The following is a 19,707-nucleotide window of genomic DNA, read 5'->3' as shown; positions in this document are numbered from 1 at the left end:
TGCATGAATGCACAAAGGTGAGTTTTGTTGATGTTATTGAGTTGTGTGGAGTGCTAATCAGACATATTTGGTCACTGCATGACTGCAAGCTAATCGATGCTAACATGCTATTTAGGCTAGCTTTATGTACATATTGCATCATTATGCCTCATTTGTAGGTATTTTTGCGCTAATTTAGTTCCCTTTAAGTCCTCATAATTCAATTTATATCTCATGACACACTATCTGTATGTAATACGCCTTTTATTTTTTTTGCGGCTTCAGACAGATTCGTTTTTTGTATTTTTGGTCCAATATGGCTCTTTCAACATTTTGGGTCGCCGACCCCTGCTCTACACACCCTTGCTCCATGCTGATGATCAATGCTCTTTTCTCGTTCCCCGTAAGTTTTGTTATTCGTGCTATAGTTTGCAAGTTTTGTTTTATGGCCATAGTTTATGTTGGAGTAATAGTTTTGTTTCATAGCTAAGTTTTTGTACCTCCTCTGTGAGCGCCTTTCCTTTGTTCCTTTTTTTGAGATAAGATTAAAGTATGTCGTTACCTTCATATCGTGTCCGATCCAGTCACTTTGCACCTCGGGAAAACAAACCACACCATAGTCCAAGTCATTACAGACACTTTGCTCTGTTATATAAAATAATATAATGGGATGAAGCTCATCTCCGCAGCAACCCAACAACTCCCCCCCCCCGCCCCTCCACAAAAAAAGCTCTCCTCCAAGGAGAAGCACATAAGCTCTTTGTTCGTGACCATCACCCGAGTCCAGCCAGGCTATTTTATGCTCGGCTGGAGAGCCAGGCAGCGATTTATCTTTGTTTCACTTCGCATACCTGAGGAATACTCTCCTGTTCCCAAACAGTGCAAAAGGGGGCAAAAGGGCAAGCAATTTATGGACTACCGTTCCGCGAAAAGAAAATAAAGAGGCTCCGGGTGTCGTGATGAGGGGCTGATGGTGTCAGGAGTTTCTTTTCACACGTTAGGAAGGAAATGTTCGGTGCAACAAGGCAATAGATCAGTGACTCCCTAAGCAAGATGTACCGAGCTTTTTAAAGGAAAACCATAGAAGGTTTCAACTTTTTTTTTCCATTAGCTTTTGTTCTCTATCACCCCTCCAAGGATAGCGAGAGGAGAAAATAGGACATCTCTTCTTGTCTTTGTTTTGGTTTGACGAAAGGAAGATGATGTCAGGTGGTACAACAGCCCACACATCACTTACAGTGTGTGTGTGTGTGTGTGTGTGTGTGTGTGTATGTGTGTGTGTGTGTGTGTGTGTGTGTGTGTGTGTGTACGTGTGTGTGTGTACGTGTGTGTGTGTGTGTGTGCACGGGTTTTTGTATGTCTACCCTTCTTGAGACATCAACAAGGAAAAGTACCTTCCATATGAGGACCAGTGAAAAAGTTAGGACCGAAATCATGGTCCCAATACGGAAAACCATTGCATCTGATAGAGAGCCAAATACTTGAGTCCGTGAACATTGCTCCAAAGTCAGGATTTTTTGTTGATTTAATGTGCATACAATAGTAAACATCGACAGGTGCAGAGGCAGCAATATTGTCAAACTGTGGGCTATGAGGCAGTTTACTACGTGGATTGTTTTCCCGAGATGCAAAAGAATTGGACCGGACATGGCGTGAAGGTAAATACATGATTTAATCACTACTATAAAAAGTATTAACAAAGGACGCGCACAAGGGGGAGACAAAAAATTTGGCGAAGGAACAAAACTTACACTTAAAGTAGTGAAGTGAATTATATTTATATAGCACTTTTTCTCTAGTTACTCAAAGCGCTTTTTATATAGTGAAACCCAATATCTAAGTTACATTTAAACCAGTGTGGGTGGCACCGGGAGCAGGTGGGTAAAGTGACTTGCCCAAGGACACAACGGCAGTGACTAGGATGGCGGAAGCAAGGATCAAACCTGCAACCCTTAAGTTGCTGGCTCTACCAACGGAGCTATACCGCCCCAGTAGACTATGGGCAAGAAACAAAAAACTCGCCAAACCAGACATGAATAAACAAAAACTTACTCGGAAAAGCATAGCACGAACATAGAACGAGTGACAACGCCAGCCCGACAACTTGGCAAATACAGGCTTGAATAGTCATGTGATGATTGAAAACAGGTGCATGGGTCCAACACGTAAGACAGGTGAAACTGATGGTCGTCATGGTGACAAAACAAACAAGGATGCGTAAAAACAGGAACTAATGGAGTTTTAACCAAACAGAACATAACTAAACAAAACATGATTACAAAACATGACAAATATATGATAAAACAAGACGGCACCTAAAGAAGGACTTCCCTATTTATCCCCGAAAAAACCCGCCAGGTGAACAGCGGATTTTACGACTTCCGGTGCTGACGTAAGACAACCCGCGTCCCATATGTAAACAAATACACTATGGTTCTAAGACCTATGTATATTAACAATTAGCTTCTACAGCTGGGTTGCCCAAAGTGCGGTACAGTGGCCATCTGTGGTCCGTGACTTATTTGCTATCACCAGAGTATTGATCATATACTGATACTACCCTCAGGTATCCATACCACCCAGGGCTGGGCAATATGGGCGAAATATATATCACAATATATATTTTTTCATCTTAATTGATATCGAAAATTATAGCTACATTTTATGACTTATTTATGCAGTAAATACAATAAAACCATTTCCAACTTACCAACGGTGCTATTTTTTAATGGAGAGATGAAAAATGCTACGGTAATACGATAATTACACTAGATTTGAAGGTAGTTGCAGATTAGAGACACTAGATGGCAGTAGGGTATAAGCTATTGAGCACTACACAGTAGTTTAGGAAGCAACTAATCAAACCGACACATTGGTGTGACACCGGTACTTTTCAGAGACGGTATAGTACCGAATATGATTCATTAGTATTGCGGTACTATACCAATACCGGTATACCGTACAACAAAACATTAGCCATATTAACTGTACTTAAAAATACTTTTTGTATTTTGTATACTTGCATAAATGATAAGTACAAATGTAAACTATTAGCTCCCCAAAAATATTTTGATGTTTGAGTTGACAAATTATTAGTAAATTACTAGAATATTATTTGTTTTGCAAACTCGGTATCGATACCAGTGATATCATGCTGTTTTACTCGGTATTGTCGACTATGATGATGCTTTGCGGCTACAGCTCTTGAGCCACATGTAAACTCTTCCACTCCTTCTTTGTCTCATTTTGTCCACCAAACGTTTTATGCTGTGCGTGAATGCACAAAGGTGCGCTTTGTTGATGTTATTGACTTGTGTGGAGTGCTAATCGGGCATATTTGGTCAGTGCATGACTGCAAGCTAATCAATGCTAACATGCTATTTAGGCTAGCTTTATGTACATATTGCATCACTAGCCTCATTTGTAGGTATATTTGAGCTCATTTAATATCCTTTACTTTCATCCTCTTTGTATGATAATTTATATTTGCACGTCTCATGACATTATCTGTATGTAATATTGGCTGCATTTCAGATAGTTGTTTGCGTGCCAAGTTGTTCCAGACCATAGCAAAAATTACCTCGCTTGCCAAAGATTGTAATTGTAATTTCAAAAAAAAGATTTGTAATAAATCTATTAGAAGAAGACAGCCTGTCGTTTCTTAACTTGGACACACACCATTAAAAGCCAGTCATTTCCAAGAGTCATCTCACCCTCTGAGAAGTTTAACTAATGTTTTCCAATGTTGTAAAAATGTGTAGAATAAATATACAGTTTTTACATTTATGTCAACGAAGATTTGCTTCAGCCTGCGAGTCATTTTGATAGTAGGCTATTATAACTAATATAGACATTTACATCATGTCTTGTCTTCATTACAACACTTACATATTGTCATGATCTGTGGTCTGGATTATGTCTTTGTTAGTTTTTTGTTAGCTTCGGACTCTTTTAGTTCCTGTTTGCGCTCCCTTGTTTGTTTAGTTACCATGGTGACTCATTAGTTTCACCTGCCGCTGGTGTTCAGACACTCACCTGCTCTGATTAAGAGAGTCTTTGCCAGTTAGTCGTCCTGGCGTCATTGCTCTTTTCTTGCCACAGTAAGTATTGCTTATTTCAAACGATTCCATAGTTAAAGCTATTTGTTTCATGCCATAGTTTAGTGAGGTTCATGTCCATAGTTTCATGTTTTATGTCCTAAGTTTTTTGCCTTAGCTTCTCGTGTGAACGGCACACTTTCCTTTTGTTTTGGATCCGGTCATTTCTGCTGTGTGGGATTATCCATCCATCCATTTACTACCGCTTATTCCCTTTTGGGGTCGCGGTGGGCACTGGTGCCTATCCCAGCTACAATCGGGCGGAAGCCGGTGTACACCCTGGACAAGTTGCCACCTCATCGCAGGGCCAACACACAGACAGACAACATTCACACTCACATTCACACACTAGGGCCAATTTAGTGTTGCCAATCAACCTATCCCCAGGTGCATGTCTTTGGAGGTGGGAGGAAGCCGGAGTACCCGGAGGGAACCCACGCAGTCACGGGGAAGACATGCAAATTCCACACAGAAAGATCGCGATCCTGGAATTGAACCCAGGACTACTCAGGATATTCGTATTGTGAGGCAGACGCACTAACCCCTCTCCACCGTGCTGCCCTGTGTATGATTAATTGATTATTAAATATGTTCCTACCTGCTGCCCTTGTCCGGAAAAGTCTGTTTGCATCTCGGGAGAACAAACCTCGTGGTAGGCTGCGACCCCCCCCCCCCACCCCCTCCTTTGTGATACATATAACTTTTAAAGCCATTTTGATAGTAGGCTATTATAGCTCATGTAGACACTTACGTCATGTGTTGCCTTCATTATAAGACTTACACAAGACTTTTGATTTTTTGCGGCTCCAGACAGATTTGTGTTTTGCAATTTTGGTCCAATATTGCTCTTTCAATGTTTTGGGTTACAGTACGGTCTCCAAATGAATTCATCCATACTGATTACCAGCACCTTTGTCATTTGCATTGGCTCACATTGACCTACTCAGTGGCCTAGTGGTCAGAGTGTCCGCCCTGAGATCGGTAGGTTGTGAGTTCAAACCCCGGCTGAGTCATACCAAAGACTATGAAAATGGGACCCATTACCTCCCTGCTTGGCACTCAACATCAAGGGTTGGAATTGGGTGTTAAATCACCATAAATGATTCCCAGGCGCGGCACTGCTGCTGCCCACTGCTTCCCTCACTTCCCAGGGGGTGATCAAGGGGATGGGTCAAATGCGGAGGGCAAATTTCACCACACCTAGTGTGTGTGTGACAATCATTGGTACTTTAACTTTAACTCAACTTAAAGATTGTGTAGATGTACCTAATGTTGTGGCTGGAGATGAAGCCAAGCTATTTTTTTACAGTTGTACAGTTTCTCACTCACTGTACGATTGTTGCATTCATGTGGCTTAATGAGGAAAGACAAGCTTCAGCTTCTCCGTGACCCAGAAATATGTGGGGGGAAAAAAAGCATAGAAAAAAAAAAAAGAAAGCAAACGAGCAAGGCAGCAATAAATAGCCAAGCCACGAATGGAAGTGTAAATACAAATAAATGAGAATGCTGATCATTTTGGACATGCCAGCTCATTAACAACTTCAGAGGAATTCATTGCATTCTGCTAGGATGAAACCCCCGCTTGCCCTCCCTTCGCTGTTAAACTACAGTAACTAACGCAGCGATGTCATCTGTCACATTCCATCCGCTCCTGCTCAGTGAGCGACGTTTGCTTAAACCAACTCGAGCCCCCTCCAGCGACCTATTACCATATGAACAACTCACTTCCTGCATGCACAATCAAGCACCTTGACAGAGTCTTTCGTGGAGATGGTATTCACAGGCGGTATAAAGAGAGGTCTGTGTGTGCACCCCTGATCCTGCTCCACCTCTCTGCTCCGGCCATGCTGGGATTAGACCCCGTGCTCCCAACGCTGCAATATTTACCACGCAAGGTGGGGGGCTCGCTCACCTAAGAACACACACGCTCACAGCAGGAGGGCCAAAAGTGCAGCGACAAACCGAGTTTTGGAGAGGTCAGCAAATGGATAGTACTTTCCTGAGGCTATGTCTACACAAAGTCGTTTAACTCCTCACGCAAATCATTATTTAGCCTAAGCCCCGTTTCAGCCACACTAAACCAGCGTTTAAGGTCACCCTCCTCAGAGAAATTTTTACACGGGTAAGTGCGCCGTGTATTTCTTGAACGGGGATAGCAGGTCCATTCTATGTGTCATACTTGATCATTTCGCGATATTGCCATATTTTTGCGGAAAGGATTTAGTAGAGAACATCCACGATAAAGTTCGCAACTTTTGCTTGCTTATAGAAAAGCATTGCCTTTATCGGAAGTCGCAGACGATGACGTCACATGTTGATGGCTCCTCACATCTTCACATTGTTTTTAATGGGAGCCTCCAACAAAAACAGCTATTCGGACCGAGAAAACAACAATTTCCCCAATTTCGTGTTTGAGGATATTGATAGCGACAAGTTAAAAATAAAAAACGCGATTGCATTGGGACGGATTCCGATGTTTTTAGACACATTTACTAGGATAATTCTGGGAAATCCCTTATCTTTCTATTGTGTTGCTAGTGTTTTAGTGAGGTTAACAGTACTTGATAGTCGGAGGTGTGTCCACGGGTGTGTTGACGCGCAGCGTCTCAGGGAAGTCGATGGCAGCTTTATGGGTGGCACAAGCTCAGCTGATCTCAGGTAAGAAGTGACTTTTTACAACAATTTTCTCACCGAAACCTGCTGGTTGACATTCGGTCGGGATCCATGTTCGCTCTGACCCATAGTAAAGTTTAACTTTTGTGAATTTTAAACACGGAATCACCGTGTGTTTGTGTGGCTAAAGGCTAAAGCTTCCCAACTCCATCTTTCTACTGTGACTTCTCCAACAATAATTGAACAAATTGCAAAGGATTCAACAACACAGATCTCCAAAATAATGTGTAATTATGCGGTTAAAGCAGACGACTTTTAGCTGTGTGTGTGCGCAGCGCTCATATTTCCAAACAGCCCGTGACGTCAAGCGTACACATCATCATTATGCGACGTTTTCAAGAAGAAACTCCCGGGAAATTTAAAATTGCAATTTAGTAAACTAAAAAGGCCGTATTGGCATGTGTTACAATGTTATTTTGTCATTGATATATAAACTATCAGACTGCGTGGTGGGTAGTAGAGGGATTCAGTAGGCCTTTAAAAATTGTGTACTCTGCTCCCTTATCAGATCAGTATTACACAATACGTATCCATGGGAAAAGTAGCCACCTAAGTTTAGAGCACAGAAATGTGTCTTGTCTATTTCATGAACAAGAGACCCTATAAGTAATACTGGGGATGACAAATATGTCCTTCCGGCTGGTAGGGAAGCACGCTCATAATTCGATCGTTTCTTCTGCAACCTTGAGGGCTTATGGAGGCTCTGCCCCAGGTTGCCTTATCGGCTGACACACAGATGGAGGGTGGGGGAAGTAAATATCATATGATTCAGTGAGGGCCACACGCACAAGTTTAGTTTTTATCTATATATCGCATCAGTTTGGGGAGGGGTGGACTTTTTTGTTGAATGGTTCTCTGTGGCAGCCTGCAGGGTGCAGCAACACAATCACATCAGGGCACAAGCAAGGTTCTATGTAATGTTCACTTTAACCCAGACAAAAGCCGTGCGTACATTCTGGAGTCTAACATATCCCAAGACACTCGGCCATGCTCGTCATCACTTCGCAAAACAAGAGGGAGGATGCGGACGTGCACTGAGATGTTGCAAACCAACACATTGTCATTGGGAGTATCATATAGAAGAGCAGATATTTTATTAGACATTATGATATTGCTTCTTGAACAATTTAGTTAATTAAGTGTGACTTCAGTTCAGTTTCAGTTTATTTCGAACATGCACACGATACAATGTAATGCAGGGGTCACCAACCTTTTTGAAACCAAAAAGGTTGGGTACTGATTAATGCGAAAGGCTATCAGTTTGATACACACTTAATAAATTGCCAGAAATAGCCAATTTGCTCAATTTACCTTTAATAAATAAATAAATAAATATATATATATATATATATATATATATCACATCGTACATTTTTTTTCCTTTTACGGAAGGTTTTTTGTAGGGAATAAATGATGAAAAAAACACTTAATTGAACGGTTTAAAAGAGGAGAAAACACAAAAAAAATTAAAATTAAATTTTGAAACATAATTTATCTTCAATTTCGACTATTTAAAATTCAGTATTCAACCGAAAAAAATGAAGAGAAAAACTGGCTACTTAGAATCATTTTGAAAAAATTAAAAAAATAATTTATGGAACATCATTAGTAATTTTTCCGGATTAAGATTAATTTTACAATTTTGATGACATGTTTTAAATAGGTTAAAATCCACTCTGCACTTTGTTGGAATATATAACAAATTGGACCAAGCTATATTTCTAACAAAGACAAATCATTATTTCTTCTAAATTTTCCAGAACAAAAGTTTTAAAATAAATTAAAAAATTTTTAAATAAGATTTAAATTTGATTCTACAGATTTTCTAGATTTGCCAGAATAATAATTTTGAATTGTAATCATAGTAAGTTTAAAGAAATATTTCCTAAATATCCTTTCTTCGAAAAAACAGAAGCTAAAATGAAGAATTAAATTAAAATGTATTTATTATTCTTTACAATAAAAAAAAGTACTTGAACATTGATATAAATTGTCAGGAAAGAAGAGGAAGGAATTTAAAATGTAAAAAGTTATATGTGTTTAAAAATCATAAAATCATTTTTAAGGTTGTATTTTTACTCTAAAATTGTCTTTCTGAAAGTTATAAGAAGCAAAGTAAAAAAATAAATGAATTTATTTAAACAAGTGAAGACCACGTCTTTAAAATATTTTCTTGGCTTTTCTAATTCTATTTGGGTTTTGTCTCTCTTGGAAATAAAAATGGCGAGCAAAGTGAGAAAAATCATAAAATCATTTTTAAGGTTGTATTTTTACTCTAAAATTGTCTTTCTGAAAGTTATAAGAAGCAAAGTAAAAAAATAAATGAATTTATTTAAACAAGTGAAGACCACGTCTTTAAAATATTTTCTTGGCTTTTCTAATTCTATTTGGGTTTTGTCTCTCTTAGAAATAAAAATGGCGAGCAAAGTGAGACCAGCTTGCTAGTAAATAAATAAAATGTAAAAGATAGAGGCAGCTCACTGGTAAGTGCTGCGATTTCAGCTATTTTTAGAACAGGCCAGCGGGCTACTCATCTGGTCCTTACGGGCTACCTGGTGCCCGCGGGTTGGTGACCCCTGATGTAATGCATCAGATATTGCCAGTTGTTTCATTACAGCACGTCCGAAAAGGAGGAGGAAGAAGCAGAGCTTATTTATTCCTACCCCCTTTTCATATCATGGAAATGTTATCCCATTGTCTTGTTCTCTGTAACAGAACAGTGAACAAATAAATAATAAATAAATAATATACCATAGTAAGCATACAAATATTAAATACATAAATAATCTCTGTCTCAATAAAAAAAAGGGTTCAAAATGTTCATCATAATTCTTGTTCTGTGTACTTTGTGAACACTTGTAGTTTGAACCGTCTCTTAAACTGAATCATATTGGTGCTTGGTTTGATTTCTTTGCTTTATCCATTCCATAATTGAATTCCACATACTTATATGCTAAAGGTTTTAAGTGTTGTACGAGCATTCAAATGTTTTTTACTTTGATTTTCCTCTAAGGTTAAATTTCTCCTCTTTTTTTTGAGAAGAATTGTTGAACATTCTTGGGTAGCAGGTTATAGTTTGCTTTGTGCATCCTTTTAGCTGTTTGAATTTCAATCATTGGGATTTAATAAATAAAGGGTGTGTCCATTCATCCATCCATTTTCTACCGCTTATTCTCTTTGGGGTTGCGGGGGGCGCTGGTGCCTATCTCAGCTACAATTGGGCAGAAGGCGGGGTACACCTTATCATCGCAGATAAAGGGTTTGTATGTTCTCTATATCCAACATTATGTATTATTTTAATTGATCTTTTTTGTAACACAGTTAGTGAATGAAGCGCACATTTGTAGTTGTTTCCCCATATTTCTACACAATACCTCAGATATGGTAACACTAGCGAGCAGTAGAGAATATAAAGTGATTTTTGGTCTAGAACATGTTTTACTTTATTCATTGTTGATGTTTTTCTTGCCTCTTTATGTTGAATATGTTTTACAGGAGATTTCCAATTCATTTTATCATCTGTTATTTACACCCAAAAAATAGCTTTCCTTTACCCTTTCAATATTTACTCCGTCTCTCCGTATTTGTGTTTGACTCTCTTCTACTGTTTCTAAATAGCATTATTTTAATCTTACTGAGATTCAAAGATTGTCTGTTTTTGTAAAACCATCTTTTCAATTTGTTCATTTTTTCTGTTATTATTTTTGTTACCTTCTGTGTGTTCTCTCCTGTGTAACTTCACCATGAACTTGATTGCATTGCAGATGACGCCATCAGACTGGAAGCAGTTGCACATGCCTTTGATTCCATCGCCATGTAATTATATGTCATTAAGGACGACCAATTTAGAAGTGATGAATGACCTCAAAGTATTCCCTAGGGCATCTCCCGCTTTTTCTTAAAACCGAAAACCATTTCATCTATAAATTAAATATTACAAATCATCACCATTTGAGAAATACACAAATGCAATCTAAATTAAGACAGAATGAATTGCCTAAGGGCTTCACGGTGGCAGAGGGGTTAGTGCGTCTGCCTCACAATACGAAGGTCCTGCAGTCCTGGGTTCAAATCCAGGCTCGGGATCTTTCTGTGTGGAGTTTGCCTGTTCTCTCCGTGAATGCGTGGGTTCCCTCCGGGTACTCCGGCTTCCTCCCACTTCCAAAGACATGCACCTGGGGATAGGTTGATTGGCAACACTAAATTGGCCCTAGTGTGTCAATGTGAGTGTGAATGTTGTCTGTCTATCTGTGTTGGCCCTGCGATGAGGTGGCGACTTGTCCAGGGTGTACCCCGCCTTCCGCCCGATTGTAGCTGAGATAGGCGCCAGCGCCCCCCGCGACCCCGACCGGGAATAAGCGGCAGAAAATGGATGGATGGATGGATGAATTGCCTAATTTTGTGATGACAAAAACACACAGTTTGGAAGTGACGTATTTAATACAATTCCAGCATGTTATTGCACCAGATGTTGGTTGGCTAACAGTAAAAAAAAGTAACTAATAATATATAGTTATAACTTTTTCACCACCTTAAACTTATTTTTCTTTTTCTCTGCAACATTTACAAAGTCATACGGAAATTAAAAAAATATTTAAACACTCAAATAACAATAGTATGGTTTGTGAGAAGTAAAAAACATATCTTTCTTCTGCCCAAAAAAAAAAAAAAATTTTTAGAATGTGTATACCGTATTCTTCGGAGTATAAGTCGCTCCGGAATAAAGGTTGCACCTGCCGAAAATGCATAATAAAGAAGGGAAAAAACATGCAAGTCGCAGTGGAGTATAAGTCGCATTTTTGGGGGAAATTTATTTGATAAAACCCAACACCAAAAATAGACATTTGAAAGAAAATTTAAAATAAATAAAAAATAGTGAACAACAGGCTGAATAAGTGTACATTATATGACGCATAAATAACCATCTGAGAAGGTGCCTGGTATGTTAACGTAACATATTTGTCACAATTATTTGGTGTCGAGCCCCAAGATGCAGAGAAAGACGCAGGCATTTGGTAAGTAAACATGATTTAATTAAATACTAAGACCAAAACAAAACCAAAAGGGTACAAACAAAAAGCACGCACATGGGTGGAATAACAAACTAAGGGTCTTTAGCATACAAGCTAGCTAGAAACAAAAAAGGACCTAGCGTGGAAGCTAGCGGGTAGCAAAAAGGAAAAACTGGAAATGGCTAATGCTAACAGAAACAGCTTACCGCTACGACGACCAGGACAAAATGTAGCAAGACAGGTAGTAGCTGTGACAAAAGCGACATGTGGCAACGACAATACAATGATCCAGCAACTGACACAACACAAGCCAGGTACAAATAGGAGCGGGCTGATTGGCAACTGGTGTTGCCAGGTGCCAATCAGCCACAGCTGAGGAGGAACACAGCACTCAGGGAACAAGACAGGAAGCTGACAAAATAAGAGCACTAGACAGGAACTAAGGACAGGAAATACTAAACACAGAGGAAACAGACAAATGCAGAGGAAAAAACTAAAACATAGACAAACTGTCAGGGGAAAGCCTGACATTATTATGGTAAGAGTCATTCAAATAACTATAACATATAGAACATGCTATACGTTTACCAAACAATCAGTCACTCCTAATTGCTAAATCCCATGAAATTTTATACGTCTAGTCTCTTACGTGAATGAGCTAAATAATATAATTTATATTTTACGGTAATGTGTTAATAATTTCACACATGAGCAGCTCCTGAGTAAACTATTAAAAAAACTGCGACTTATAGTCCGAAAAATACAGTAAGTACTTTTTTGAGCATATTCAACTATACACTGATAATAATGCTAATTGTAATTATTCTGGTCACAATAACCGTGATATGACAAAACAACACAGACGCATTATGTTATGTAAAATAATACAACTTGACTTCTCGATGTACAGTAGTTACGTTTTTTTATGTATTTCTTTAAAAATATCCATCCATCCATTTTCTACCGCTTATTCCCTTTCGGGGTCGCGGGGGGCGCTGGCGCCTATCTCAGCTACAATCGGGCGGAAGGCAGGGTACACCCTGGACAAGTCGCCACCTCATCGCAGGGCCAACACAGATAGACAGACAACATTCACACTCACATTCACACACTAGGGCCAATTTAGTGTTGCCAATTAACCTATCCCAGGTGCATGTCTTTGGAAGTGGGAGGAAGCCGGAGTACCCGGAGGGAACCCACGCATTCACGGGGAGAACATGCAAACTCCACACAGAAAGATCCCGAGCCTGGATTTGAACCCAGGACTGCAGGAACTTCGTATTGTAAGGCAGACGCACTAAGCCCTCTGGCACCGTGAAGCCTTCTTTAAAATATTCCAATTAAAATAACATTGTGACAAGCAACACCATCACACAAATGGTTGTCACAAAGAGTGTCTTTGATAGTTTATGTTACAATGACTTTTAAAATGAAAGAGATACACGTTTCAAGCCAATACCTTAAGCTTCTATTAAATGCAGAACGACTATTGAAAGGTGTTTTGATGTTGAACAATTCACACTAGAGCAGGGGTGTCAAACACGAGATGAGTTTGCTCAGTCTAAAAATGATTGCGATTTTTCATGAAAAAAACTGCTGTTCTAAATAAATCCACTGGGTGTCGCAATAGCAATTCTGTTCAGCAAGCAAACGGTTTACAGCGGGCCCAGGCAAGTATGCCAAGCAAGAGGTATATTCCCCCTTGACTTTAATGAAAGGTAAAACCTGCTGTATTACGTCCTCTGCTTTGGAACCCTCAGTGCTTCAAATGTCTGTCAAAAAAGAGAAAATTGTATAGGGTCTCTGGATGTCGCCACAATCCGTTTTTTGTGTAAAATAGATAAATAATTTCACATAAAAGTAAACGTTGTCTGTTTTTTGGTTTGATAATTTAATAAAAAAGTATTGTCATTATATGTTATCTGAATTTATTAACGTGTTTGAAAATCGAAAATGGGAATTCAAACGACGAGTGGAATATTATCTTCTCTATTCCCCGTTCAATTTGTTTGGACAATTGGGTAGATTGGGTCCATGTACTTTCCGTTCATTCTATTTCCAATTCTGAAACGCAAATCAAAAAACAAAGTTAGGGCCGTTTTTTGATTTTTACTATATATGGCAGATTTCAAAACAAACATAAAAGGGCTCATTTTCATTAAAATAGTGCCATAAAATTCGATTTTGTGCTGTTTTCCTTTTATGGATTTTAATTTTTCCAGATAAACACAAAAATCCAATTCATGTTTTTCTTTCAAAATGCAAAATGAAGTCGTATTTTGGCTTTTCCTAAGCGTTTAGCACGTTTTTAGCCAAACGGTAACACCATTGTTCAACAGGAGTCCTATTATCGTTTTAAAAAAGTGTCATTAAATAGTTGTCCAACTTTTGATTCAGGAATAAAAATTGAAAAAAATGGCCCGTCTGTACATGTACAAGAACACGAGCATGTCTGGATGACTCGCCTTCATATTTCCAGTGGTTAGCTCTGAGTTACGAAACCGCTTTATAATGAAGCTGGCTGCGGTGCATTCATTCTGATGTCACTTCCTGTGTGGGCGTGGTCTTTCTGGCATCACGTCCTCTCCGAACTCAGTCAATGAGTCCATACGAAGCTAAGAGCCGGAGATTCAAGAATTACACGGCTGACTTACCCGTGTAAAACTTTGTCCGAGGAGGGGGACCTTAAACGCTGGTTAAGTGTGGCTGAAACGGGGCTTAGGCTAAATAATTATTTGTTTAAGGCAGGGGTCTCAAACTCAATTTGCCTGGGGGCCACTGGATGCAAAGTCTGGGTGAGAAAAGATTTATTTAAGAAAATATTTTTAAATATCTTTATTTTTAGTTTCAACACAAAATAAAATCAGAATATAAATGAACAAGATGAGAATTAAGTAATGTGAGGCAATGCAAATTTAACAATAAAAAAAACAAAACGGTTTGAATTGGTCCAGGTTTGCGGGGACTGTTATTACTGATGGACAGGTGTCGCGGTGTGACAGCAGTCAGGCACGTAAGAAAACCCTCGTCTCCATGGCAACGTCTCTGTCGCTTTCACTCATTTGCCGCTTTTCCACTAATGCAGGGGTAGGCAACCCAGAACGTTAGGGAGAACGTTTACAGTTACGGTAGCACAATTAGCCCCGAACGAGCTGACATCACGACTAACGTGTTACAGGTCCGATTCGCCCAGCGACTCTCTGTTGTGCTTGGGTCCAGTGCACCACAGTTTTGTATCGAAGCTCGGTCTTTCGGCGGAGTGCTTCGGAAGCTACGGGACCGCCCATGTCCTCCGGCCCGGCACACAACGCTGTCAAGCGCCATTCATATACAACTCGCGGGCCGCAATAACATTAGACTTTCATGTTAAGGTGGGGGCCGCAAAAAAACGTCTCGCGGGGCGCATTTGGCCCGTGGGTTGCGTGTCTGAGACCCCTGGTTTAAGGGGTTAAACGACTGAGTGTAGACATGGCCTAAGTTCATTGTGTTCTTTGTAGTGTTTTAGAACTACACCAAATTTTTCCCCTGAATTTTCAACCACCTTAAAGTGTTTTGGCAAGAGGATTATTTGTGATAAGTACTTTTTTTAGAATGTGCTTGTTCTATTTTTGGCCGAAGTAAAAATCTGAAGTCGTCTTTATTTTTAAGTTATTATGCCATAATTTTACCAGTCTGGCCTAGGTGAGAATAGATTTTCCCCCATGCGGCCCCTGAGCAAAACACATAGTTTGACACCCCTGCACTCGAGTAAAAAGTATAACTAAGTAACCCAAATTTCCTTTACCATGAATTGATTAATGTGGACCCCAACTTAAACAAGTTGAAAAACTTATACGGGTGTTACCATTTAGTGGTCAATTGTACGGAATATGTACTGAACTGTGCAATCTACTAATAAAAGTATCAATCAATCAATCACTACTCAAAATAGTAGTACCTGATAGAACCTGCTTTTAATAATGAAAAAAAATATGAGTGATTAGAGTCTTGTCTAGCCATTAGGCGATACTGTAAAAGCATCTGATACATAATTTCAAGTTATCTAACTCGTTTTTAAATCCTTTCATGGTCTTGCCACACCATACCTCTCTGAACTGCTCCACCTCTATGCCTCCACCCGGTCCCTCAGGTCAGCTGACCAGCTGATCCTGGAGGTACCCAAATCAAAGCGCAAGCTCAGAGGGGACAGAGCTTTCTCTGTTGCGGGTCCCAAACTCTGGAACCATCTCCCTCTCCATGTGAGACAGGCCCCTTCTTTGGCTATTTTTAAGACCCTTCTTAAAACCCATTTTTATTCACTGGCTTTTAACCCAGCATGAGACTTGAAACTGTTTTTAACTTTGAACTTTAACTGTTTTTAACTGCTTTTTATCCAACAAATTGTTTTTAGGGTAATTTTTATTTGGTTTTTCAATGTGTATTTTACTTTTATTTTAAATGTTAATTTTTAGTCTGTCCTTTGCCTTTATTTCTTTGTGGTTTACAGCCCTTTGTTCTTCAACTGTGGTTGTTTTTAAAGGGCATTATAAATAAAGTTGGTATGGTATGGCAGTGGTTCTCAAATGGGGGTACACGTACCCTGGGGGTACTTAAAGGTATGCCAATGGGTACGTGAGATTTTTTTTTAATATTCTAAAAATAGCAACGATTCAATAATCCTTAATAAATATATTTATTGAATAATACTTCAACAAAATATGAATGTAAGTTCATAAACTGTGAAAAGAAATGCAACAATGCAATATTCAGTGTTGATAGCTGGATTTTTTGTGGACATGTTCCATAAATATTGATGTTAAAGATTTCTTTTTTTGTGAAGAAATGTTTAGAATTAAGTTGATGAATCCAGATGGATCTCTATTACAATCCCCAAAGAGGGCACTTTGAGTTGATAATTACTTCTATGTATAAATCTTTATTTATAATTGAATCGCTTGTTTATATTTCAACAAGTTTTAAGTTATTTTCATATATTTTTTTCCAAATAGTTCAAGAAAGACCACTACAAATGAGCAATATTTTGCACTGTTATACAATTTAATAAATCAGAAACTGATGACATAGTGCTGTATTTTACTTATTTATCTTTTTTTCAACCAAAAATACTTTGCTCTGATTAGGGGATACTTGAATTAAAACTGAAAAAAGGTTGAGAACCACTGTGGTATGGTATGGTACAATTTGTGTACAGTACACGCCTTCATCCAGATTCTCACCAACACTAACATACAGCAAAACAATATATTTTGTCTTTAATGGAGGTAATAATGGAACAGGGTCATTCCACTCTTAATACACTGCGTGGTATTGCGTTCACGCTCACCTGTGCGCACATTCCTGCATGCGCGCAGGTAGGTTAGTGTGTGCAGCAACTATAGCATCTGGCATCACCATCTAATAGTCTTTGTGGCCATTACAGCTTGTCCAAAGCTTATTACGGCTCACGCGCGTTTGCTCATCAAACAACGCGGTGAGAGGTCTCGCAGGAGGATAACGTTTCATCACGCCCTTCCTCCCTCCAGGTAATAAACTATGCTATTTGTTCTCGCACAAAATGACTGCAATCTACTCGATGCTGCGTCCAGTGGTGAGATTGCTATCATTTAAAAGGTAACCAAAGACTCTTCACTTGTGAGCGCCTCAACCCCTGCTGTCAGGAGATATATCTCTGTTAAGCTCCATTTACTCCAGCTAGAGTACTCCTGCTGCCCTCTTTCTCATGGCCACACCATACTGTATTTACTCATGTTCACGCTAAAGAGGACGACATGGGACGTCTGTGGAAAAACATACAAGACGACTATCCACTGCAATCTTGACATCCACGAACAAGAATCTTTTTAATGGCTATAAAAAAAAAAAAAGCTCCGGAGAATCCAGCGAACATTCCAGCCGCTCAAATCGATAGTTTCTCCCAACAATGTTTATTTCATCAATTTAGCCGCATGTTTATTAGTGTGGCTTTACGACAACGTGTTATACTACATAATATTGTGCTTACCTCATTCAACCACAGTGGACGGATAAACACCTCTCGTGGCTCTGCAGGTTGCAGTCATGCATGTTTTGTTCTTTTCACCACAGCTTCATCTGCCGGATCCGGTGGTTCACTCCATGCAAGCGGACTCTGCCAAAGAGTAAAAAAAAAATTACTGCTTGCACAATAGGTTGGACAATTTTCATACATTTCTAGATTGTTCGTAAGGAGAAATTACCAGTTAAAGTTAAAGTACCACTGATAGTCTCACACACACTAAGTGTGGTGAAATTACCCTCTGCATTTGACTCATCCCCTTGTTCCAGGTGAGGGGAGCAGTGAACAGCAGCGGTGGCTGCGCTTGGTAATCATTTTGGTGGTTTAACCCCCAATTCCAACTTGATGCTGAGTGCCAAGCAGGCAGTCTTTGGTATGACTCGGTTGGGGTTTGAACTCACGACCTACAAGACAGACACTCTAACCACAAGGCCACGGAGCAGTCGTAAACAGTGATGAATTGATTAATTATTCTGAGTATTCCAAGTACAAATAGTTATCTACTAGGGGTGTAACAGTATGTGTATTTGTATTGAACCGTTTCGGTACAGGGGTTCCGGTTCGGTTCGGAGGCGTACCGGAAGAGTTTCCACACGAACATATGAAGTAGCCGCCTAACATACAGTCTTAACAAGCTGCTCCGCTCCGTTTTGCCTCTGTCTCCTACACAGCACCCAGCATTGTCCCGCCCACACAACCATCTGATTGGTTACATATCTCCCGTCCAAAGGCAAAACCTAGTAACTCACTTCTGGCTGATTTTGAGAAAACAAAGGAAAACCAATCTATCTTGATGCTGTCTTACAAAGATCTACAAAGTCATCAAACGTGTAGATGTTTTCTTGAGCTTTCATTTTCTTGCCGATTGAGCCATGGATTGAATCTGCTCTCATGAACGTGTGCCCTTTCTCCAGATATTTTATCACAATCTTGGGTGGGCCCCATTCTGCGTTTGCACATTGGGCAAGAGCCATGTACAGCGTCCAGTTTTTATTTTGACCTCCACAGTTATCTGCCCAAAAGAGTATGCAAGGGGAAGAATCAAGAACAATACATTTAATGAAGGTGCTTGCAACGTCCTGGGCCAATCTTCCAAATATCCCCACATAATCAGGTTGACCGTCGGCCCCCATTCGTGCAAATGTCTCATTAAAGACAATAAGGTGACTGACAAAAAAGCTCCGATTGGTCCCTTGAGATACTAGGTTTTTCTGTTGTATCTACGCGGTTATGTGGTAGTTGCTAGGTCCTGCCATGCGCGTAACAGCTTACTTACAGAACAAATTACAATATCCCATACACTAATGTAAAGCATATCACCTAGGAACTCCAAAATTATTATCAGCTCAGTTTTGACCAAAATTGGGTTTTGCCTTTGGACGGGAAATATATAGTGGTAACAGCCAATCAGCAGTGCGTATTCAGAGAGGTAACAACCAATCAGCAGTGCGTATTCAGAGCGCATGTAGTCAGCGCTTCAGCGTCGAGCAGATAGGTGTTTAGTAGGTGAGCAGCGGACTCTCCCCAAATTATAATAAACACCTCCCAGTTAACGTTCTAGAAACAAACTGCAGCTCAGCACGCTCGCAGTCCTGACTTGAGGTGAAGGCTGATTAACTTTTAGCGTAACGTTAGCTCATTTTGCGGTGTGTGTGTTAGCTCAATGTGCGGTGTGTGAGCGTGCGTGTGTGTAACTTCACCACACCAAGTGTGGTGAAGTTACCCTCTGCATATGACCCATCCCCTCGATACACCCCCTGGGAGATGAGGGGAGCAGTGAGCAGTAGCAGTGGCCTCGCTCGGGAATCATTTTGGTGATTTAACCCCCAATTCCAACCCTTGATGCTGAGTGCCAAGCAGGGAGGTTATGTTGACTCAATATGTTGATTTCTTTCAAAATCCTGTATCAGAT

General features: G+C 39.8%; 1 protein-coding gene across 6 annotated transcripts in view; it reads right to left on the bottom strand.

The window, feature by feature from the left end:
* sema6a (sema domain, transmembrane domain (TM), and cytoplasmic domain, (semaphorin) 6A) overlaps positions 1 to 19,707 on the bottom strand; it is a 328,543-nt gene that overhangs the window by 274,063 nt on the left and 34,773 nt on the right. For all 6 annotated transcript variants that reach the window (XM_061899543.1, XM_061899535.1, XM_061899550.1 and 3 more), the window contains exon 2: positions 17,763 to 17,888. The gene's annotated coding sequence lies outside the window, so the exon portion shown is untranslated. The remainder of the gene's footprint in view (positions 1 to 17,762; positions 17,889 to 19,707) is intronic.

Source organism: Nerophis ophidion, linkage group LG01 (assembly GCF_033978795.1).
Source record: "Nerophis ophidion isolate RoL-2023_Sa linkage group LG01, RoL_Noph_v1.0, whole genome shotgun sequence".
Taxonomy (NCBI): Eukaryota; Metazoa; Chordata; class Actinopteri; order Syngnathiformes; family Syngnathidae; genus Nerophis; species Nerophis ophidion.
This window is presented reverse-complemented; position numbering and strand designations above follow the sequence as displayed.